The 19,386-nt window shown below is 38.8% G+C and overlaps 1 pseudogene; it reads left to right on the top strand.

Moving 5' to 3' along the window:
• Positions 1–1,993: 1,993 nt before the first annotated feature.
• On the top strand, positions 1,994–16,120 carry LOC128591429 (putative heat shock protein HSP 90-beta-3; annotated as a pseudogene).
• Positions 16,121–19,386: the final 3,266 nt, after the last annotated feature.

Raw genomic sequence — 19,386 nt, 5'->3', positions numbered from 1 at the left:
ACATCAATCAACCCTGCACTCAACATCACTTCCAGAATGCTAATAGATTTTCCATTCAGACCAGAAGTTGGAGAATCACTCTCTTTGAATCAGACCAGCTCCCAAACTTCCCTGCCCACCAAAAGATTAAAATATTGATAATGGGACTTCCCCAATGAAATGATTCATTCAGAATCACAAGCAGTAAAGCCCAAAGTATTCCTCCCTATTTTTAGTGTTCTATTCTTAACTATGAGAAAAGAACCAAGGATCAGCAAACATCAAAGACAAAGGGAAAAAAATAGAGATAAAAGCAACTTCTATGAGACATGTATTATTCAGGTAGAAGAAAACCAAAAAAGCAGCAGCAGCAAATGAAAACTGGTTACTAATGTCCAAGTATAGATAAGAAAAGAAACTGAATCTATTTGAGGAAAGAGTAAGAATAAGATGCTCTAAAAGAAAAGTCTTAGAAATTAAAACTATGATAAGAATTAGAAAAACAATGTTTGGAGGGGCAGACATGGTGGCTCATGCCTGTAATCTTAGCACTTCGGGAGGCTGGGGGGGTGGGAGGTTGTGGATTGCCTGAGCTCAGGAGTTTGAGACTAGCCCGAGCAAGAGTGAAACCCTGTCTCTACTAAAAATTAAAAAGCCTAGCCAGGTGTGGTGGTGGGCATCTGTAATCTCAGCAACTCAGAAGGCTGAGGCAAGAAGATCACTTGAACCCAAGAATTTGAGGTTGCTGTGAGCTATGATGCCATGACACTCTATGGAGGATGACAGAATAAGACTCTGTCTCAAAAGAAAAAAAAAAGAGAAAAAAGAGAGAAAACAATGCTTGTGAAATCGCTCAGGAATTAGAATAAAAATATGAAGAGCTTTAAAATAAAAGAAATAAAATGAATGAGAAAATTAGAGGCTATTAGTCCAGATGGTCTGACCTCTAAATAATAGACATTCTAGGAAAACAAAGAAAGAGAGAAAAGTGTCACCACCAAAGCTATTTAAGAAAATTTCTAAGAACTGTAAGGGATGACCTTTTTTGATTGAAAGAACTGACCTAGTGTCTGGTGTGATGAGTGAAATGACCACTGTAATCTTTCAGGACTGAAAACAAAAATAAAATCCTAAGAGCTTCCATTTTTTTAAGTCACAGACTCTTTCAGTTGCTTGTATCATGCAACAAATTCTCCCCAAATTTAGCAGCTTAAGCAACAATGTTATTATGCTCTTGCATTTAGTGGGTCAGAAATTTGGACAGGCACAATAGGAATGGTTCGTTTCCTCTCCAAAATGTCTGTGACTTCAGCTGGGAAGGAAACAGCAAGAGAGGACCCAGCAAGTGGGTGAAATGATGTGAAATCTCGTTCACTTGCACGCTTAGAATGTGATGCTGGCTGTCTGCTAGAACCTCAGCTGGGGCAGAAGGACCATGACAGGGCTTTCTACTTGCCCTGGGTTTCTTTATATCATCTGACGCCTAAAATAGTCAGACTTCTTACATTGCACTCAGGGTTCCACAAACAAACACCCCCACGACCAAGGAAGAAGCCACGCTGCTTTTCCTAACCTAGTCTCAAAATTCCCACAATGTTCTTTCCACCACATTATACTGGGTATAAGTGAATCACCAGCCACTTAGATTCAAGGGGAGGTCACCTTGTGGAAGAGCATGTGAGACAAAAGGAATTCTACAGCATTTTTGGAAAATACAATCTTCTAGACCACAAATGTAAGAAATTAGAATGATGCCAGGGTGCTCAAACACCAAGACTGGAAGTTGTATGATAAAGGAATTATGTCATCAAAATATGAAGGAAAATAAATTTCAACCTGGACTTCTATTTGCAAACAATGTACATGTGGAATTACGACATTTTCAGATACACAACATTTCAAGCCTTTGAGGTTTCCCATGCATTCTTTCTCAAAAAGTTACTAACATACTTTATAATGAACTCTTCAACCCTGTAAGAAAAATATGTCCTCTCTAGAGACCAGAGGACTCCGCATGGTGCAGAGGCAAAGGGCATCGGTGGAGGAAGATAAAGAGCCTACAACGACATCAATGCACCAGAGGTGATAAGCTCTGGGAGGAAGTGTGTTACAAGCATGAGATCATTAGAATACTTGATGTCTCTATGAGAAGAGAAGATCTAGATAATCGGTAACATTTTGGTATTAGAATAACAATATGTAAGTGGGAAACTAAGGAAAAGGGTCAAAGGCAAGATTAATTACAAACTTCAGGAAGAGCATAAAGTTGTACAAGAGCATAATCTGTGGCTACAGCTTCACTCAGCTAAAAATAGGCAGTTATATACTGATGAACTTATTTAACAAAATGAATATTATTCTAATGAAAATTATTGAATTAGAAAAGATAGAGTAGGAATAGGAAGCTTGCATGTGTGTGGTAGGGTATAACTGTGAAAGGAAGCCAGATCCTCATTTTCCATGGTAGGAAGTTAATGTAAAATGTCTAAAACCGAAAAGCTCTGAAGAAGCAATGTAAACACATTATCTAGAAATGTGGAGAAAAAAAATCACTAAAACAATTAAAAGAGGTTGTACCTATAGAATGAGGAAGAAGGGCACAGAGGACTTTGAATTTAATCATAAGCCTTGTAGAACCAATTTATGTGTTCGTAATATTGTGAAAAATAAACATAAAGAACAAGCACAGAAATGTATCAGTTAAATGTCTCTTCTAGAAGCTTCTGGTGTCCTCAGTTGCTATTGGTGATAGTGGTGGTGTTTCGGTGTTGTTAATGATACTGTTTTTTGGGTAGGGAAGAGTTTTTACAATAGTCTGTCTACACATTGGAACCACCCCACCCCCCAGAGAGTTTTGCTTCACCGTCCAGAGTGAGACCCAGTCATGGGTGTGTTTTTAAAGGTCCCAGATTGAGAGCCACTGCACTAGAGGAGGTAGAGGAGGGGGTCAGCAATATCTTTCTGTAAAGAGCTTAATAATTATTATTTTAGGCTCTGTTGGTTGCCTTTGGACTCTGTCACATACTTTTCTGTTTTGTTTTGCGTTGCTTTGTTTTAAAGTACTTTAAAACATGTAAAAACCAGGCTTAGCTCACAGGCCATGGGCCACATTTGAACAGTAGGCAATAATGTGTCCGCCCCTGGACCACAGAGTCCTACCCAGTTATCCTCCAGCACAACGTGGCTTCCTCCTGATTCATGACAGTTTCATTAGACATATCACCCCATAAGTGTATTTTATTTACATCTAGAAACTTTATTAATTTGACAATTAAACAATTTTAAACAGTGAGCAAGTGTTTATATATTGAGTTCATACCAATGATAAAACGCAAATATAGTCTAGCAAGGGGGAGGGAGAGAGCTTTTGGTGGAACCTCACCTAGTATGCACAGTATGAGGGTGTTCAACATGCTCCCCTGGGTGAGGGGCTCTTCTACAACTTGAACTTTACCTTGGAAGTGAGAATAATGTAACCAAAAATTTGTATTCTTGTATTAATTTGAAATTAAAAAAAAAAAAATTTTTTTTTTTTTGTAGAGACAGAGTCTCACTATACTGCCCTCGGGTAGAGTGCCGTGGCGTCACACAGCTCACAGCAACCTCCAACTCCTGGGCTTAAGCGATTCTCTTGCCTCAGCCTCCCAAGCAGCTGGGACTACAGGCGCCCGCCACAACGCCTGGCTATTTTTTGTTGCAGTTTGGCCGGGGCTGGGTTTGAACCCACCACCCTCGGCAACAATTTTAAACAGTACAAATTCAAGGAGAAGGGTGAGAAATGGGAGGCGATGACAGTAGGCAAGGAATGTCAAGAGATAATTGGAAAATAAAAATAAATAGCAGATGTGAGACAGGCACTCGACAAGGCAAGGTGCAGGAAAGCTAAGCACGGGCACTTACACCCTTGCAGAGGAATTGTATGTGTAAATTGAGCCAGTTTTCACAGTGAAGGCTTAGAAAGCCTCAGGTCTTGAAGGCCAAAGGTACTGCAGAAATTGCAGGATAACAGACTTAATTTTAAGAGCACAGGTCAGAAAACCATCAGCAGTTTTCCTGTGTAAATTCTAACTATAAACAATTCTGTATTTATTCCATTTTATTTTATTTTATTTATTTATTTGAGACAGAGTCTCACTATGTCACCGTTGGTAGAGTGCTGTGGTGTCACAGCTCACAGCCACCTCAAACTCCTGGGCTTAAGTGATTCTCTTGCCTCAGCCTCCCAAGTAGCTGGGACTACAGGCAACCGCCACAACACCCAGCTATTTTTTGTTACAGTTGTCATTGTTGTTTAGCTGGTCCGGGCAGGGTTCGAACCTGCCACACTCAGTGTAGTGGCTGGTGCCATAAACACTGTGGCACCGAGCCTATTCTATTTTATTTTGAACTATTCAAGTTATATTGTTAGTGAAAAACAGCAAACAAAGAGCAGTATGCCCAGCAGGATATCAATTTTAAGAAAAATATGCATGCATATGTATTTACATAATGCTGTCCTTGCCAGGACACAGCTGATACAGAGAAGAATGGTTGCCTGTGAGGAAGAGGATGAGTATGATGGTCAGAAATGAGAAGAAGACCTGCTTATCTGTACATTACTCTTGTATTGTCTGATTTTAAAATATCATTATGAATAAATTTGATTTCCGAAAAGTAAGGAAGATTTGGGTCATAGTGAGAAAATATAGTAAATAAACTACTACATGTGTGTTTTATGTCACATCCAATATTACATATAAAGAAAATGAGTATTTACATGTATAACCAGGAAGAAAATCAGTTTGCAGCCTGGGGATGTAATACAATGAGCTTCTCTTGGAATGTGTGTTGCATTTAGTGCCTGTATGATTCCTACAACCAGGAGAACATTTAAGTCATTTCAGCTGGAGATAGAGCACGTGCTTGAAAAGTAAATGAGATCACCTGGGGGAAAATTGAAACCATGACTGAGAGGAGGAGGGATCTTAGGTGAAAGTAACAGAAATCTAAGGACTAGCTCAGGAAAAGAGATGAGATGGAGGCAAAGAACGTATTAAGACACATAGCTTTATTTGTCCACCTTATCCACTCTTCTAGACATGAACATGTACATGTATATGTGTATATACTTTCTATATATCCTTGAGAGAAAGAAGAAACAGCCATAAATTTCAGAAAAGGGCCTGAGGAGGTATTAGCAAGATGAACTAATGAAGAAATAGAAGCAGTATGAAGAAACAGAATGTAAGCAATGAGGGAAAAAACAATTTATAAAAAAAAGAACTGCAAATGGAGAAGCATGAATCCTATGTACTCAATCTTGATATGAGGACAATTAATGACAATTAAGGTTATGGGGGGGGAAGCAGAAAGAGGGATGGAGGGAGGAGGGTGGGGCCTTAGTGTGTGTCACATTTTATGGGGGCAAGACATGATTGCAAGAGGGACTTTACCTAACAATTGCAATCAGTGTAACTGGCTTATTGTACCCTCAATGAATCCCCAACAATAAAAAAAAAAAAGAAAAATGTCAAAAAAAAAAAAGAACTGCATAAAGTCAGAAAAATCAACCTCCATAAAGAAGAGTATCAGCTTTAGTTAAGGAATCACTCTGAGGATGCTAAAAGTACTTTGTTTACTCACATCATGTATTTAAATCTCTCCTATACACTTATCAGGAAACTGAATTTAAGAACCAGTAAATTAAAGAACTTTGTAGTAAGCTAACGAATCTCATTGATCTGAAATTCTGAAGTATGATTATGTTTGGAATAATTCAGTTCTACGTGATGATGCCTTTCACTATTTTGTTAGCCTCTTACTCAATGTAAAGATATACTTTCTTAAATAGTTTTACATTAACAGGCAAGTGTGACTTTCAGGCAAGAAGTTTGTAAAATATGTTCTAGATAATTGTAGAAAGTCAAAAACGTGACTGATGTTAAGGGAAACTGATCATTTATGGAATTTACTTACAGCCAATCACATGAGATATAGTAGACTTTAAAATTAACTTCTGGTGATTTGAGGGGTTTTTTGTTTTTTGTTTTGTTTTGTTTTGTTTTTATTGGCCTTAAACAGAATCATTCATTGGGGGCTGAACCAGGGGACTGCTTTACTGAGCCTAAGATGAACCAAACCCTCAGGAGATCGTCAGCCTATAGACAAAGGAAGACAGGAGGCTAGAACTGACAGGTAAACAAATACAAACCTGCAGGAGCAAACACAGGGCCTGAGGCACAGGCTCTGGGAACTCAAAACAGCTTCTCTTCTGCAGGGGAATTTAGCAGGGACAGAAACAAATTTCCGCAAAGTTGTTCTGTTCTGTCAGTAACAGCAATCAGGGGTGGGCCTGGAACTGAGTGAACACCCCCAGCCTCCATCAAGCACCCGAGGTTCTCAGGCCTCACCTTCCCCAGCTAAACAGGCAGAGCAGAAATAGATTTCCTTGTGATTCAGGCAGGTGCAACCCCCTGGAGTATCTGTTCCCTACAGGCAACTGGGTCACAACTATGCCGGGCTATCAGTGACTGGGGGTGAAAGAGGTGCGAGGTGGGGAAGGAGGCATCAAACTTCCCACACTGATCTATTTGCTGGGTGGGTCCTCCTGACTCCACAGAGCACCACAGCAAGCCATATCTAAGTAGTCACCAGACACCTGCGATTCAGTTGCCAGAGACCTTTCAAACTCTCCCACCAGAGACAGGTGCTGACTGAGACAACTGATTTGAACATTTTGAACTGATCCAATTGCCTGAGGACAATTCAGGTTGTGCCCTGGGTGTGTGGTTGTAGAAAGGTTGTTTTTTTTTTTGTAGAGACAGAGTCTCACTTTATGGCCCTCGGTAGAGTGCTGTGGCTTCACACAGCTCACAGCAACCTCCAACTCCTGGGCTTAAGCGATTCTCTTGCCTCAGCCTCCCAAGTAGCTGGGACTACAGGTGCCCGCCACAACGCCCAGCTATTTTTTGGTTGCAGTTTGGCTGGGGCCAGGTTTGAATCTGCCACCCTCGGTATATGGGGCCGGCGCCTTACCGACTGAGCCACAGGCACTGCCCCCTGTAGAAAGGTTTGATTTTCCTTTTCCAATTGTTTCCTGTGGGGGTGGGGTGACTTAATTGCTGGTATTTCTCCACAGCTGAGACTTCAACCCAGAGTAACTGTTTCACTAGGGTGGAACAGAGACCAGCTAAAAACAAGACAGAACCACTTAGCCTCAACACACCAAACAGGTCCCCAATTTCTCAGGCCATAGCACTATATGGGTCCTCAACAAAGCTCCAGAAGAAAAATCAAATGGTGTAAAACAATCATGGGGCAGAACCAGCAGAAAAACTCTGGTAACATGAATAACCAGAATAGATCAACGCCCTCCCAAGTAAAGATATGGCAGATGTAACTGAAGCTCCCATTCATAAACAGCTCGCTGAGATGTCAGAAATCAAATTAAGAATTTGGATTGCAAATAAGATTAATAAAATGGAGGAAAATTTGGAATTAGAAATTTGAGGAGCAATTCAAAAGTCAGAATTAGAAATTCAAGGAGAAATTCAAAAGTTGTCTCAGGAATTTAATGAATTTAAAGACAAAAACACCAAAGATTTTGACTCACTGAAGCAAGAATTTGCAGCCCTCAAAGATCTGAAAAATACAGTAGAATCCCTCAGTAACAGAGTGGAACAAGCAGAGGAAAGGATTTCTGACATTGAAGACAAAGCCCTTGAATGCTCTCAAACTCTCAAAGAGGAAGAGAAATGGAGAGCAAAAATGGATCATTCTCTCAGAGAGCTCTGATATAATTCGAAGAAGGCTAATATCTGCCTCATTGGAATTCCTAAAAGTGATGAAGTGGTCTCACAAGGCACAGAGGCCCTTCTCCATGAAATTATGAAAGAGAATTTTCCAGACATGCCAAGAGATTCTGAAATTCGGATAGCAGACAGTCTCAGAACACAAGCACGACTCAATCCCAATAAGACATCCCCCAGGCATACCATAATTAACTTCACTAATATTAATATAAAGGAGAAAATTCTGAAAGCAGCCAGATGCAAGAAATCCATTACTTACAGAGGGAAGAATATTAGAATGACTGCAGATCTCTCTGCTGAAACTTTTCAAGCCAGAGAGGGTGGTTATCGACTTTTAATCTCCTAAAGTAAAATAACGTTCAACCCTGGATCCTGTATCCAGCTAAACTGAGTTACATTTATGATGGAGAAATTAAGTACTTTAATGACATTCATATGTTGAAGAAATTTGCCATAACCAAACCAGCTCTTCAGGTTATTCTCAGACCTGTCCTCCATAATGACCACCCCAATCCTCTACCACAAAGTAAACTCACTCAGAAACTTTTGATCAAACTCCAACTTCCACAGTGGCGAAAGGATTAAAAATGTCCACTGGACTAACGAAAAACTTGATACCCAAAATTTAACCAGACTTATCAATATTCTCCATTAATGTGAATGGCTTAAACTATCCTCTAAAGAGGCATAGGTTAGCTGACTGGATACAAAAACTCAGGCCAGATATTCACTGCATCCAAGAGTCACATCTTACCTTAAAAGATAAATATAGACTCAGGGTGAAAGGATGGTCATCCATATTTCAGGCAAATGGTAATCAGAAAAAAGCAGGTGTTGCAATTCTTTGCAGATACAACAGGCTTTAAACCAACAAAAGTAAGGAAGAACAAGAATGATCACTTCATAGTTGTTAAGGGTAATACTCAATATGATGAGATTTCAATTATTAATATCTATGCACCCATCCAGAATGCACCTCAATTTATAAGAGAAACTCTAATGGACATAAGCAACTTGATTTCTTCCAGCTCTATAATGGTTGGAGATTTCGGCACTCCTTTGGCAATGTTGGATCGATCCTCCAATAAGAAGCTGAGCCAAGAAATTTTAGATTTACCTAACCATCTGACATTTGGATTTAACAGACATTTACAGAACATTTCATCCCAACAAAACTGAATACACATACTTCTCATCAGCCCACGGAACATACTCCAAAATTGATCACATTTTAGGTCACAAGTCTAACCTCAATAAATTTAAAGGAATAGAAATTATGCCTTGCAGCCTCTTGCACCACCATGGAATAAAAGTTGAACTCAGTAACAACAGGAATCTGCATACTCATACAAAAACATGGAAGTTAAATAACCTTATGCTGAATGATAGCTGGGTCAGAGATGAGATCAAGAAGGAAATTGCCAAATCTTTGGAACAAAACTGAAGACACGAATTATCAGAACCTCTGGGATACTGCAAAGGCAGTCCTAAGAGGGAAATTTATAGCACTGCAAGCCTTCCTCAAGAGAATGGAAAGAGAGGAAGGTAACAACATAATGGGACATCTCAAGCATCTGGAAAAGGAAGAACATTCCAACCCCAAACCCAGTCAAAGGTAAGAAATAAACAAAATTAGAGCAGAAATAAATTAAATTGAAAACAAAAGAATTATACAACAGATCAATAAATCAAGAAGTTGGTTTTTTGAAAAGGTCAATAAAATACATAAAACTTTGGCTAAACTAACCAGGAAAAAAAAAGAGTAAAATCTCTAATCTCATCAATCAGAAATGACAAAGACGAAATAACAGACTCCTCAGAAAAAAAAAAATCTCTAATGAATATTACAAAAAATGTTATTCTCAGAAATATGAAAATCTGAAGGAAATTGACCAATACTTGGAAGCACATCACCTTCCAAGACTTAGCCAGAATCAAGGGGAAATGTTGAACAGGCCCATATAAAGTTCTGAAATAGCATCAACCATACAAAATCTCTATAAAAAGAAGAGCACGGGACCAGATGGCTTCATATCAGAATTCTACCAAACCTTTAAAGAGGAATTAGTGCCTATATTACTCAACCTGTTCCAAAATGTAGAAAAAGAAGGAATACTACCCAACATGTTATATGAAGCAAACATCGCCCTGATCCCCAAACCAGGAAAAGACCCAACAAGAAAAGAAAATTATAGACCAATATCTCTAATGAATATAGATGCAAAAATATTCAAAAGATCCTAACAGAATCCAGCAACACATCAAACAAATTATACATCATGACCAAGTCGGTTTTATCCCAGGGTCTCAAGGCTGGTTCAATATACATAAATTTATAAGTATAATTCAGCACATAAACAAATTAAAAAACAAAGACAATATGATTCTCTCAATTGATGCAGAAAAAGCTTTGGATAATATACAGCATCCCTTCATGATCAGAACACTTTTAAAAATTGGTATAGAACAGACATTTCTTAAACGGATAGAGGCCATCTACAGCAAACCCACAGCCAATATCGCATTGAATGGAGTTAAATTGAAATCATTTCCACTCAGATCAGGAACCAGACAAGGCTGCCCATTGTCTCCACTTCTCTTTAACATTGTAATGGAAGTTTTAGCCACTGCAATTAGGGAAGAAAAGGCAATCAAGGGTATCCATATAGGGTCAGAAAAGATCAAACTTTCACCCTTCACAGATGATATGATTGTATATCTGGAAACTCCAGGGATTCTACTACAAAACTCTTAGAAGTGATCAAGGAATACAGCAGCGTCTCAGGTTACAAAATCAACATTCATAAATCGGTAGCCATTATATATACCAACAATAGTCAAGCTGAAAAAAACAGTTAAGGACTCTATTCCATTCACAGTAGTGCCAAAGAAGGTAAAATATTTGGAAGTTTATCTAATAAAGGACATGAAAGATCTCTACAAAGAGAACTATGAAAGTCTAAGAAAAGAAATAGCTGAAAATATTAACAAATGGAAAAACATACCATGCTCATGGCTGGGAAGAATCAACACTGTTAAAATGTCCATACTACCCAAAGCAATATACAATTTTAATGCAATCCCTATTTAAGCTCCACTATCATACATTAAAGATCTTGAAAAAATAATACTTTGTTTTATATGGAATCAGAAAAAAACTTGAATAGCCAAGGCATTACTCAAAATTAAAAACAAAGCAAGAGGAATTACGCTACCAGACCTCAGACTATACTATAAATCAATAGTGATCAAAACAGCATGGTACTGACACAAAAACAGAGAAGTAGCTGTCTGGAACAGAATAGACAACCAAGAGATGAACCCAACTAATTACCATTATCTAATCTTTGACAAGCCAATTAAAATTATTCAGTGGGGAAAAGATTCCCTATTTAACAAATGGTGCTGGGTGAACTTGCTGGCAAACCTGTAGAAGACTGAAACTGGACCCACACCTTTCACCATTAACTAAGATAGACTCTCAATGGATTAAAGATTTAAACTTAAGACACGAAACTATAAAAATACTAGAAGAGAGTGCAGGGAAAACCCTTGAAGAAATCGGTCTGGGCGAGTATTTTATGAGGAGGATCCCCGGGGCAATTGAAGCAGCTTCAAAAATACATTACTGGGACCTGATCAAACTAAAAAGCTTCTGCACAGCCAAGAACACAGTAAGTAAAGCAAGCAGATAGCCCTCAGAATGGGAGAAAATATTTGCAGGTTATGTCTCCAACAAAGGTTTAATAACCAGAATCCAGAGAACTCAAATTTATAAGCAAGAAAAGAACAAGTGATCCCATCGCAGGCTGGGCAAGGGATTGAAGAGAAACTTCTCTGAAGAAGACAGGCGCACGGCCTACAGACATATGAAGAAGTGCTCATCATCTTTAATCATCAGAGAAATGCAAATCAAAACTACTTTGAGATATCATCTAACTCCAGTAAGATTAGCCCATGTCACAAAATCCCAAGACCAGAGATGTTGGTGTGGATGTGGAGAAAAGGGAACACTTCTACACTGCTGGTGGGAATGCAAACTAATACGTTCCTTTTGGAAAGATGTTTGGAGAACACTTAGAGATCTAAAAATAGATCTGTCATTCAATCCTATAATTCCTCAGCTAGGCATATACCCAGGAGACCAAAAATCACATCATAACAAAGATATTTGTACCAGAATGTTTATTGTAGCCCAATTCATAATTGCTAAGTCACGGAAAAAGCCCAAGTGCCCATTGATCCACATATGGATTAGTAAACTGTGTATATGTACACCATGGAATATTATGCAGCCTTAAAGAAAGATGGAGACTTTACCTCTTTCATGTTTACATGGATGGATCTGGAACATATTCTTCTTAGTAAAGTATCTCAAGAATGGAAGAAAAAGTATCCAATGTACTCAGCCCTACTATGAAACTAATTTATGGCTTTCACATGAAAGATATAACCTAGTTACAACCTAAGCATATGGGGAAGGGGGAGAGGGAAGGGAGGGAGGGGGGAAGTGGGCAGAGGGAGGGTGATTGGTGGGATTACACCTGCGGTGCATCTTACAAGGGTATATGTGAAACTTAGTAAATGTATAATGTAAATATCTTAACACAATGACTAAGAAAATTCCAGGAAGGCTATGTTAACCAGTGTGATGAAAATGTGTCAAACAGTCTATAAAACCAGTGTATGGTGCCCCATGATCGCATTAATGTACACAGCTATGATTTAATAATAATAAAAATAAAATTTAAAAACAAAGAAAAGAAAAATTATTGTAAAAATGTTATTTTATAGGAATGATCTTATTAGTAGAACTATACTCAGAACCTACAAATAACATTTGCTTCAATCAAAGTTCTTTATATTATTATTTCTTTATCCTTTTGTCCTCTCACTTTCTGGCTCGGTTCCTTCCTTCTTTCCTTCCTTCCTTCCAAGAAAATGTGATAGATTTAATGGATGCTCTGAAGAGGAATAATACAAAATCCCTATCTTGCAAAAGTTACAATTTAGATATAAGGAAATACTACTTTTTGTAATGAGTTGGATTATAATACAAACACCTGCATCTTCTATAGACAAATGGAAAATGGATATTGGAAAGCAAGTGGCAGAAAGTGAAAGGAGGGAGATTCAGGTAGAATGTTCTCATAAAAAAGGCTTCATCTGAGAAGTTTGGCACAGACACGCAGTAGCAGAACTATTTAAGGTCTCATGTGTAGCCCGGGGTGATGTGGGCTGTGGATAGCATTGAAGTTCTGGGAAAGAGAGATGATGTAAGTCTGGAAAAGTAGTTTTGACAAGATGTAAAATTCTTCTTAATTATTATAAGAACTTTGAACTTCAATATTATAGATATTAAATGATTTTAAAACTTGAAAAAAAAAGAATCATTCATTCCATGCACACTATAAAACCTTTAGCACAATTTCTGCTATCTGGAACTGAAGTTCCTCGGATGTCTTCCCTCTGCATTGGTTCAAACAATTTTTTCTAATAACCTGCATGCTTAAAATGTGGAGGGTTTTGGTTTCATCAGTGAAAAACTGAGAAGATCTTCAGATAGGAACTGAATTACTAGTGGGTTTCCAGTGTGGATCTGCAAAGTTCCTTTTGCCATGTAAGATATCATATTTACATACCCCGTAGATTAGGATGTGGACATCTTTGGGAGGGTTGCTTATTGCAGCTTGTAAGGATATGAAATAACTGGAATTCTTATATGCTGCTGGTGAGAGTATAAATTAATAAACACTTTGGAAAATCACTAGCATCTACAAAAGCCACACAAAGCCCTCTGACTCAGCAATATCACTCTAGACACAGACCCAACACAAGTACATGCTTATGTGGACCAATTATTTGAATAAATAAGAATGGTTATATCACTACTATTTATAATAGCTCCAAATTATAAACTACCCAGTTGTTATCTAAGTAAAACTGATAAACATACTGTGGTATATTCATGCAATGTAGTGCAATACACTAAAGAGAATGATCTACAAATATACATAATAATATGGATGCATTTCACAGAAATAATGTTGAGCAAAAGAAGCCAGATACCAGAGTTCTTACTGAATTTATAAAAAGTAAAATATGGCTCTTGAGTCACCCCGTGTTGGCATAGTAGTCCCAACCCACCCTGGTCTCTAGGGCATGTAGCCCTTGTCTTCAGGATGCACCATGAAGAGAAGTAGGTGGAGATTTTTGCCTTTCAAGCAGAAACTGCCCAACTCATATCTCTTGTCATCAATACCTTCTATTCCAACAAGGAAATTTTCCTTTAGGAATTGATCTCTAATGTTTCTGATGCCTTAGACAAGATTTGTTGTAAGAGCCTGACAGATCCTTCCAAGTTGGACAGCAGTAAAGAGTTGAAAATTAACATTATCTCCAACTCTCAGGAACACTCTCTGACTTTGGTGGACACTGGTATTGGTATGACCAAGACTGATTTCATAAATAATTTGGGAACCATTGCCAAGTCTGGTACTGGTGCAGATATATCCATGATTGGGCAATTTGGTGTTGGCTTTTATTCAACCTACCTCGTGACAGAGAAAGTGGTTGTGATCACAAAGTGCAATGATGAGAACAGTATACTTGGGACTCTTCTGCTTGTACTTCCTTCACTGTACAGCTGACCATGATGAGCCCATTGGAGGGAAGGCCAAAGTGATCCCCCACCTTAAAGAAGGCCAGCGTACTTAGAAGAGGGGTGGGTCAAAAATGTAGTGAAGAAGCTCTCACAGTTCATAGGCTATCCCATCACCCTTTGTTTGGAAATGGAATGAGAGAAGGAAAGCAGTGATAATGAGGCAGAGGAAGAGAAAGATGAGAAAGAAGAGGAAGATAAAGATGGTGAAAGAAAGGTCAGACTGAAGATACAGACTCAGATGAGAATGATGACAGCAGGAAGGATAAGTAAAAGAAAACCATGAGGATTAAGAGGAAAGGTATTAATCAGTAAGAACTAAACAAGACCAATTCCACTTAGATCAGAAACGCTGATGACATCACCCAGGAGAATTCTACAAGAGTCTCACTCATGACCGGAAGACTACTTAGCAGTGAAGCACCTCTCTGCAAAAGATCACTTGGAATTCAGGGCATTGTTTTTCATCCTACATCAAGCTCCCTTTGAGCTCATTGAGAATAAGAAAAAAAAGAACATCAAACTCTAAACTCTATGCCCACTGTGTGTTCATCAGGGACAGCTGTAATGAATTGATACTAGAGTATCTCAACTTTATCCATGGTGTGGTAGACTCAGAGGATCTGCCCATGAACATCTCCTGATAAATGCTTCAGCAGAGCAAAATCTTGAAAGTCACTTCTAAAAACATTGTTTAGAAGTACCTTGAACTCTTCTCTGAGTTGGCAGTAGACAAGGAAAACTACAAGAAGTTCTATGAGGCATTCTCTAAAAGATTGCAGCTTGGAAAACGAGGAATCCACTAACCGGTAATGCTATCATATCTCCCAATCTGGAGATGAATGGAGACTTCTCTGTCAGAGTATGTCTCTTGCATTGAGGAAACACAGAAGTCTATTACATCACTGGTGAGATCAAAGAGCAGGTAGCCAACTCTGCTTTTGTGGAGCGGGTGCGGAAGCAAGGATTTCAGGTGGTATATATGACTGAGCCCATTGATGAGTACTATGTGCAGCAGTTCAGACAGTTTGATGGAAAGATCCTGGTCTCAGTTACCAAGCAATGCCTGTAGCTACCCGAGGATAAGAAGGAGATGATGATGGAGGAGAGCAAGGCAAAGTTTGAGAACCTCTGCAAGCTTGTGAACAAAATCTTGGATAGGAAAGTTGAGAAGGTGGCAATCTCCAACAGACTTACGTCTTCATCCTGCTGCATCATGACCAGGACCTACGGCTGGATGACCAACATGGACAGGATCAGGAAAGCCCAGGCACTTCAGGACTTGCATTCAGCTACATGATGTCCAAAAAACACCTGGGGGTAAGCCCTGACCAACCACTGTAGAGACACTGTGGCAAAAGGCTGAGGTAGACAAAAATGACAAGGCCATCAAGGACCCAATAGTGCTGCTGTTTGAAACTGCACTGCTCTCCTCTGGCTTCTCCCTTGAGGATCTCCAGACCCATTCCAGCCACATCTATCACATGATCTAGCTCAAGGTAGGCATTGATGAAGATGAAGGGACTGCAGAGGAGCCCAGTGCTGCTGTTCCTGAGGAGATCCCACCCCTTGAGAGTGATGAGATGCATCTCTCATGGAAGAAGTAGATAAGGAGTTTATACAAGAAAACTTTTGCCCTCTGTATAGTGTTCCCCTGGTTCCCATAGTAGCCTTGAGTGGCCCTGTCTGACTTGGCTTCCTCTGCTGATGTCTGTGTTTTTCTTTTCTCAGCTATTCTTGTGTCTAAGGCAGGAAACAAGGGCCTCAAGCCCTATTCCCTCCCTAATTTGACCAAGGGGATTAGATGTTATATATTATGTTTTATTTATTTATTTTGTTCTGGAATTAAAGTATGTAGAATAAAGCAGATGCAGTTTTTTTGTTTTTTTAAGTACAACATGGACAAAATACACACATTCTTTCAGAAATTCAGATGAAGTTGTCTTCAAGTAAGGATGATCAGAAGAAAACAACAGACCAGAACTGGTAACACCTTGTTTTTTGATCTGGCACACACATATTCAATTTGTGAGAATTAGTATACGCGTATATACATGCACACATACACTTTTCTCTGTTTATTTTACTTCCATTTAAAATTTTAAATTATGCTATTTTGTTGCTATAGGTGAAATTTCTTAACAAAAATTCATTGAGGGATATGCTCAAGATTTGTCAATTTATTTTTAGAAAATATCCTCACCTTCCCCCAACCCCAAAATGACATCATTGACACCCAGCTAAGGGATAAAAAACTGGGGCTGGACCAAGGCCACTTCTACCAGAGACCCTCAATCCAAATTTTCTCATTGCATCCCTTTTTCATGGATAGATGGATGGAGAGATGGACAGACACCCCCTACACAGAGATAGATGATAGATTTTAAAAGCTGTTAAAATAATCTCAGGTGAATGAATTGCAGCCAGAGATTCACCAAGGATTATCCCTCATTATCTGACTATCAGGAGAACAACAGTTCTACCAGGGGCAGAGGGATCAGATTACTGATTAATTTTGACATAATGCATTTCAAGGGTCTGTGAAACATCATAATTTTTTATTTTTATTTTTATTTAATTTTTATGGGAGACAGGGTCTTACTTTGTCACCCTTGGTAAAGTGCCGTGGCATTATGGCTCACAGCAATCTCAAACTCTTGGGCTCCAGTGATCCTCTTGCCTCAGTCTTCCAAGAAGCTGGGACAACAGGTGCCTGCCACAAGACCTGGCTATTTTTAAAGATGGGGTCTCACTCTTGCTAAGGCTACTTGAACTCCTGAACTCAGGCAACCCACTCGCCTTGGCCTCCCACAGTGCTGGGATTACAGGAATGAACTACTGTGCATGGCCAACATCTCAATTTTTTAACTGTAAAAGTAGCATGATATATACCCTGCATACTATTTATAGTTTGGGAAGGAGTTGAATCTATAAATGCATTCACAGTCAAAATGTGTTAGAAGACCTTATAAGTAGAAACATTCTTTTCTACTTTTCTGGTTTGCAAAAGTCCAGCTACTTGTTCCTCTCTTTACAAGCAAACACCTACTGGAATGAATTCACGTACTCGATGAATTTGAAATAAGGAACCAGGTAGGTTTAGCTAACTCCTCTCTCCCCTGCCTTTTAAAAATGATTACAAGAGTGTTCCCTTCTCTCCACATCCACGCCAGCATCTGCAGTTTTGAGATTTTGTGATGTGGGCCATTACACTGCTGGTGGGACTGCAAACTAGTACAACCTTTCTGGAAGGAAGTATGGAGAAACCTCAAAGCACTCAAGCTAGACCTCCCATTTGATCCTGCAATCCCATTACTGGGCATCTACCCAGAAGGAAAGAAATCCTTTTATCATAAGGACACTTGTACTAGACTGTTTATCGCAGCTCAATTTACAATCGCCAAAATGTGGAAACAGCCTAAATGCCCACCAACTCAGGAATGGATTAACAAGCTATGGTATATGTATACCATGGAATACTATTCAGCCATTAAAAAAAATGGAGACTTTACATCCTTTGTATTAACCTGGATGGACGTGGAAGACATTATTCTTAGTAAAGCATCACAGGAATGGAGAAGCATGAATCCTATGTACTCAATTTTGATATGAGGACAATTAATGACAATTAAGGTTATGGGGGGGGAAACAGAAAGAGGGAAGAAGGGAGGTGGGTGGGGCCTTGGGGTGTGTCACACTTTATGGGGGCAAGACATGATTGCAAGAGGGACTTTACCTAACAATTGCAATCAGTATAACCTGGCTTATTGTACCCTCAATGAATCCCCAACAATAAAAAAAAAAAAATGATTACAAGAAGATTCACATTCTGAGTTCTCTTCCAGATTGCAGGAGCAAGTCTCCATGTGGCAAGGTAGTTGTTGGGGGCTGCATGTGACTTGTAACTCTTCAAAGTTACATCTGAACTCAACTGGGAGAAGGTAGAATTAGGGTAAGTGCCTCATTCTCGGGATCTGCAATGGAAGGTCCATTCTTAATATCTCAGCCCTTCCAACAGCAATGATGCTGATATTCTGATCTCTGTTGAAAATTTTTGTTTCTCTTCCAATGCTTTTAAGAGCACAGACAGAAAACAAAAAAGGTTTTCTTTTTATTGTATGCTTTCAAATGCCAATAGAAGCTAAAGTGTTATTGGGATGTATTTTTGTTTGTTAAAATAACAGTCCTCACAATATATGTTTTGTTCGAAGACATTTTCATTTTCACCCTAGCCCTCACTGCCTGCAAAACAATTATAATGGTTTTCAGGGGTCAAGATTGAACTCATATTCTTTATGTGTTGTGTAAATTCAATTCAACAAACTTTTTTTTAAGTAACTACAATATGCTGGACACTGTGCTAGACTTAGGGTCTTGAAAGAGTAACATTCTTAAAATAGTGCTTATGTCCTAGGCATTCTAAATTTTTTTTCCGGGAATTTTTAATTACATTTCTGTATGGAAACTCACAGCAGCATCTGATGTCAGTAGTATTAATGGAAAAACAGCATCAAAAGCTTGGTGGTAGTGTTTGTTTAAGTATTGGAACTAGATACTCGTCTTCTCACTTTTCTAACCCCATTGTGGAATCCAAAGATTTACACTTCTTATTCCACTTAGGCTGTAATCCTGTGTTTCTTCTATTGCTTGGCTGTAGAGTGAGGCACTTAACTATTAAAAACCACTATCGTGTCATTATTTAAGTGACATAGAATTAAAAACAAAATGAAACAAGACACAAGCAAACACACACACAAAAAATCCCGATCCCTTTTGTTATGAAAAGGGAATCAGGAGTTTTCAGCTTTTGGTTCATAATTAAATACATTAAAGGAGAAATAATAAATGAGCTATCAAAGACTTCCCTAGTCCATGTGCTTTTGGTGTTCTGGTGGTCCCAGAAGTAAACCATCACAACTGTGAGAAACCTCTAAGAATACAAAATACACACTCATC

The sequence above is a fragment of the Nycticebus coucang genome, chromosome 8 (assembly GCF_027406575.1).
Source record: "Nycticebus coucang isolate mNycCou1 chromosome 8, mNycCou1.pri, whole genome shotgun sequence".
Taxonomy (NCBI): Eukaryota; Metazoa; Chordata; class Mammalia; order Primates; family Lorisidae; genus Nycticebus; species Nycticebus coucang.
The sequence above is the reverse complement of the archived record's forward strand: the minus strand, read 5'-3'. Positions and strand labels throughout refer to the sequence as shown.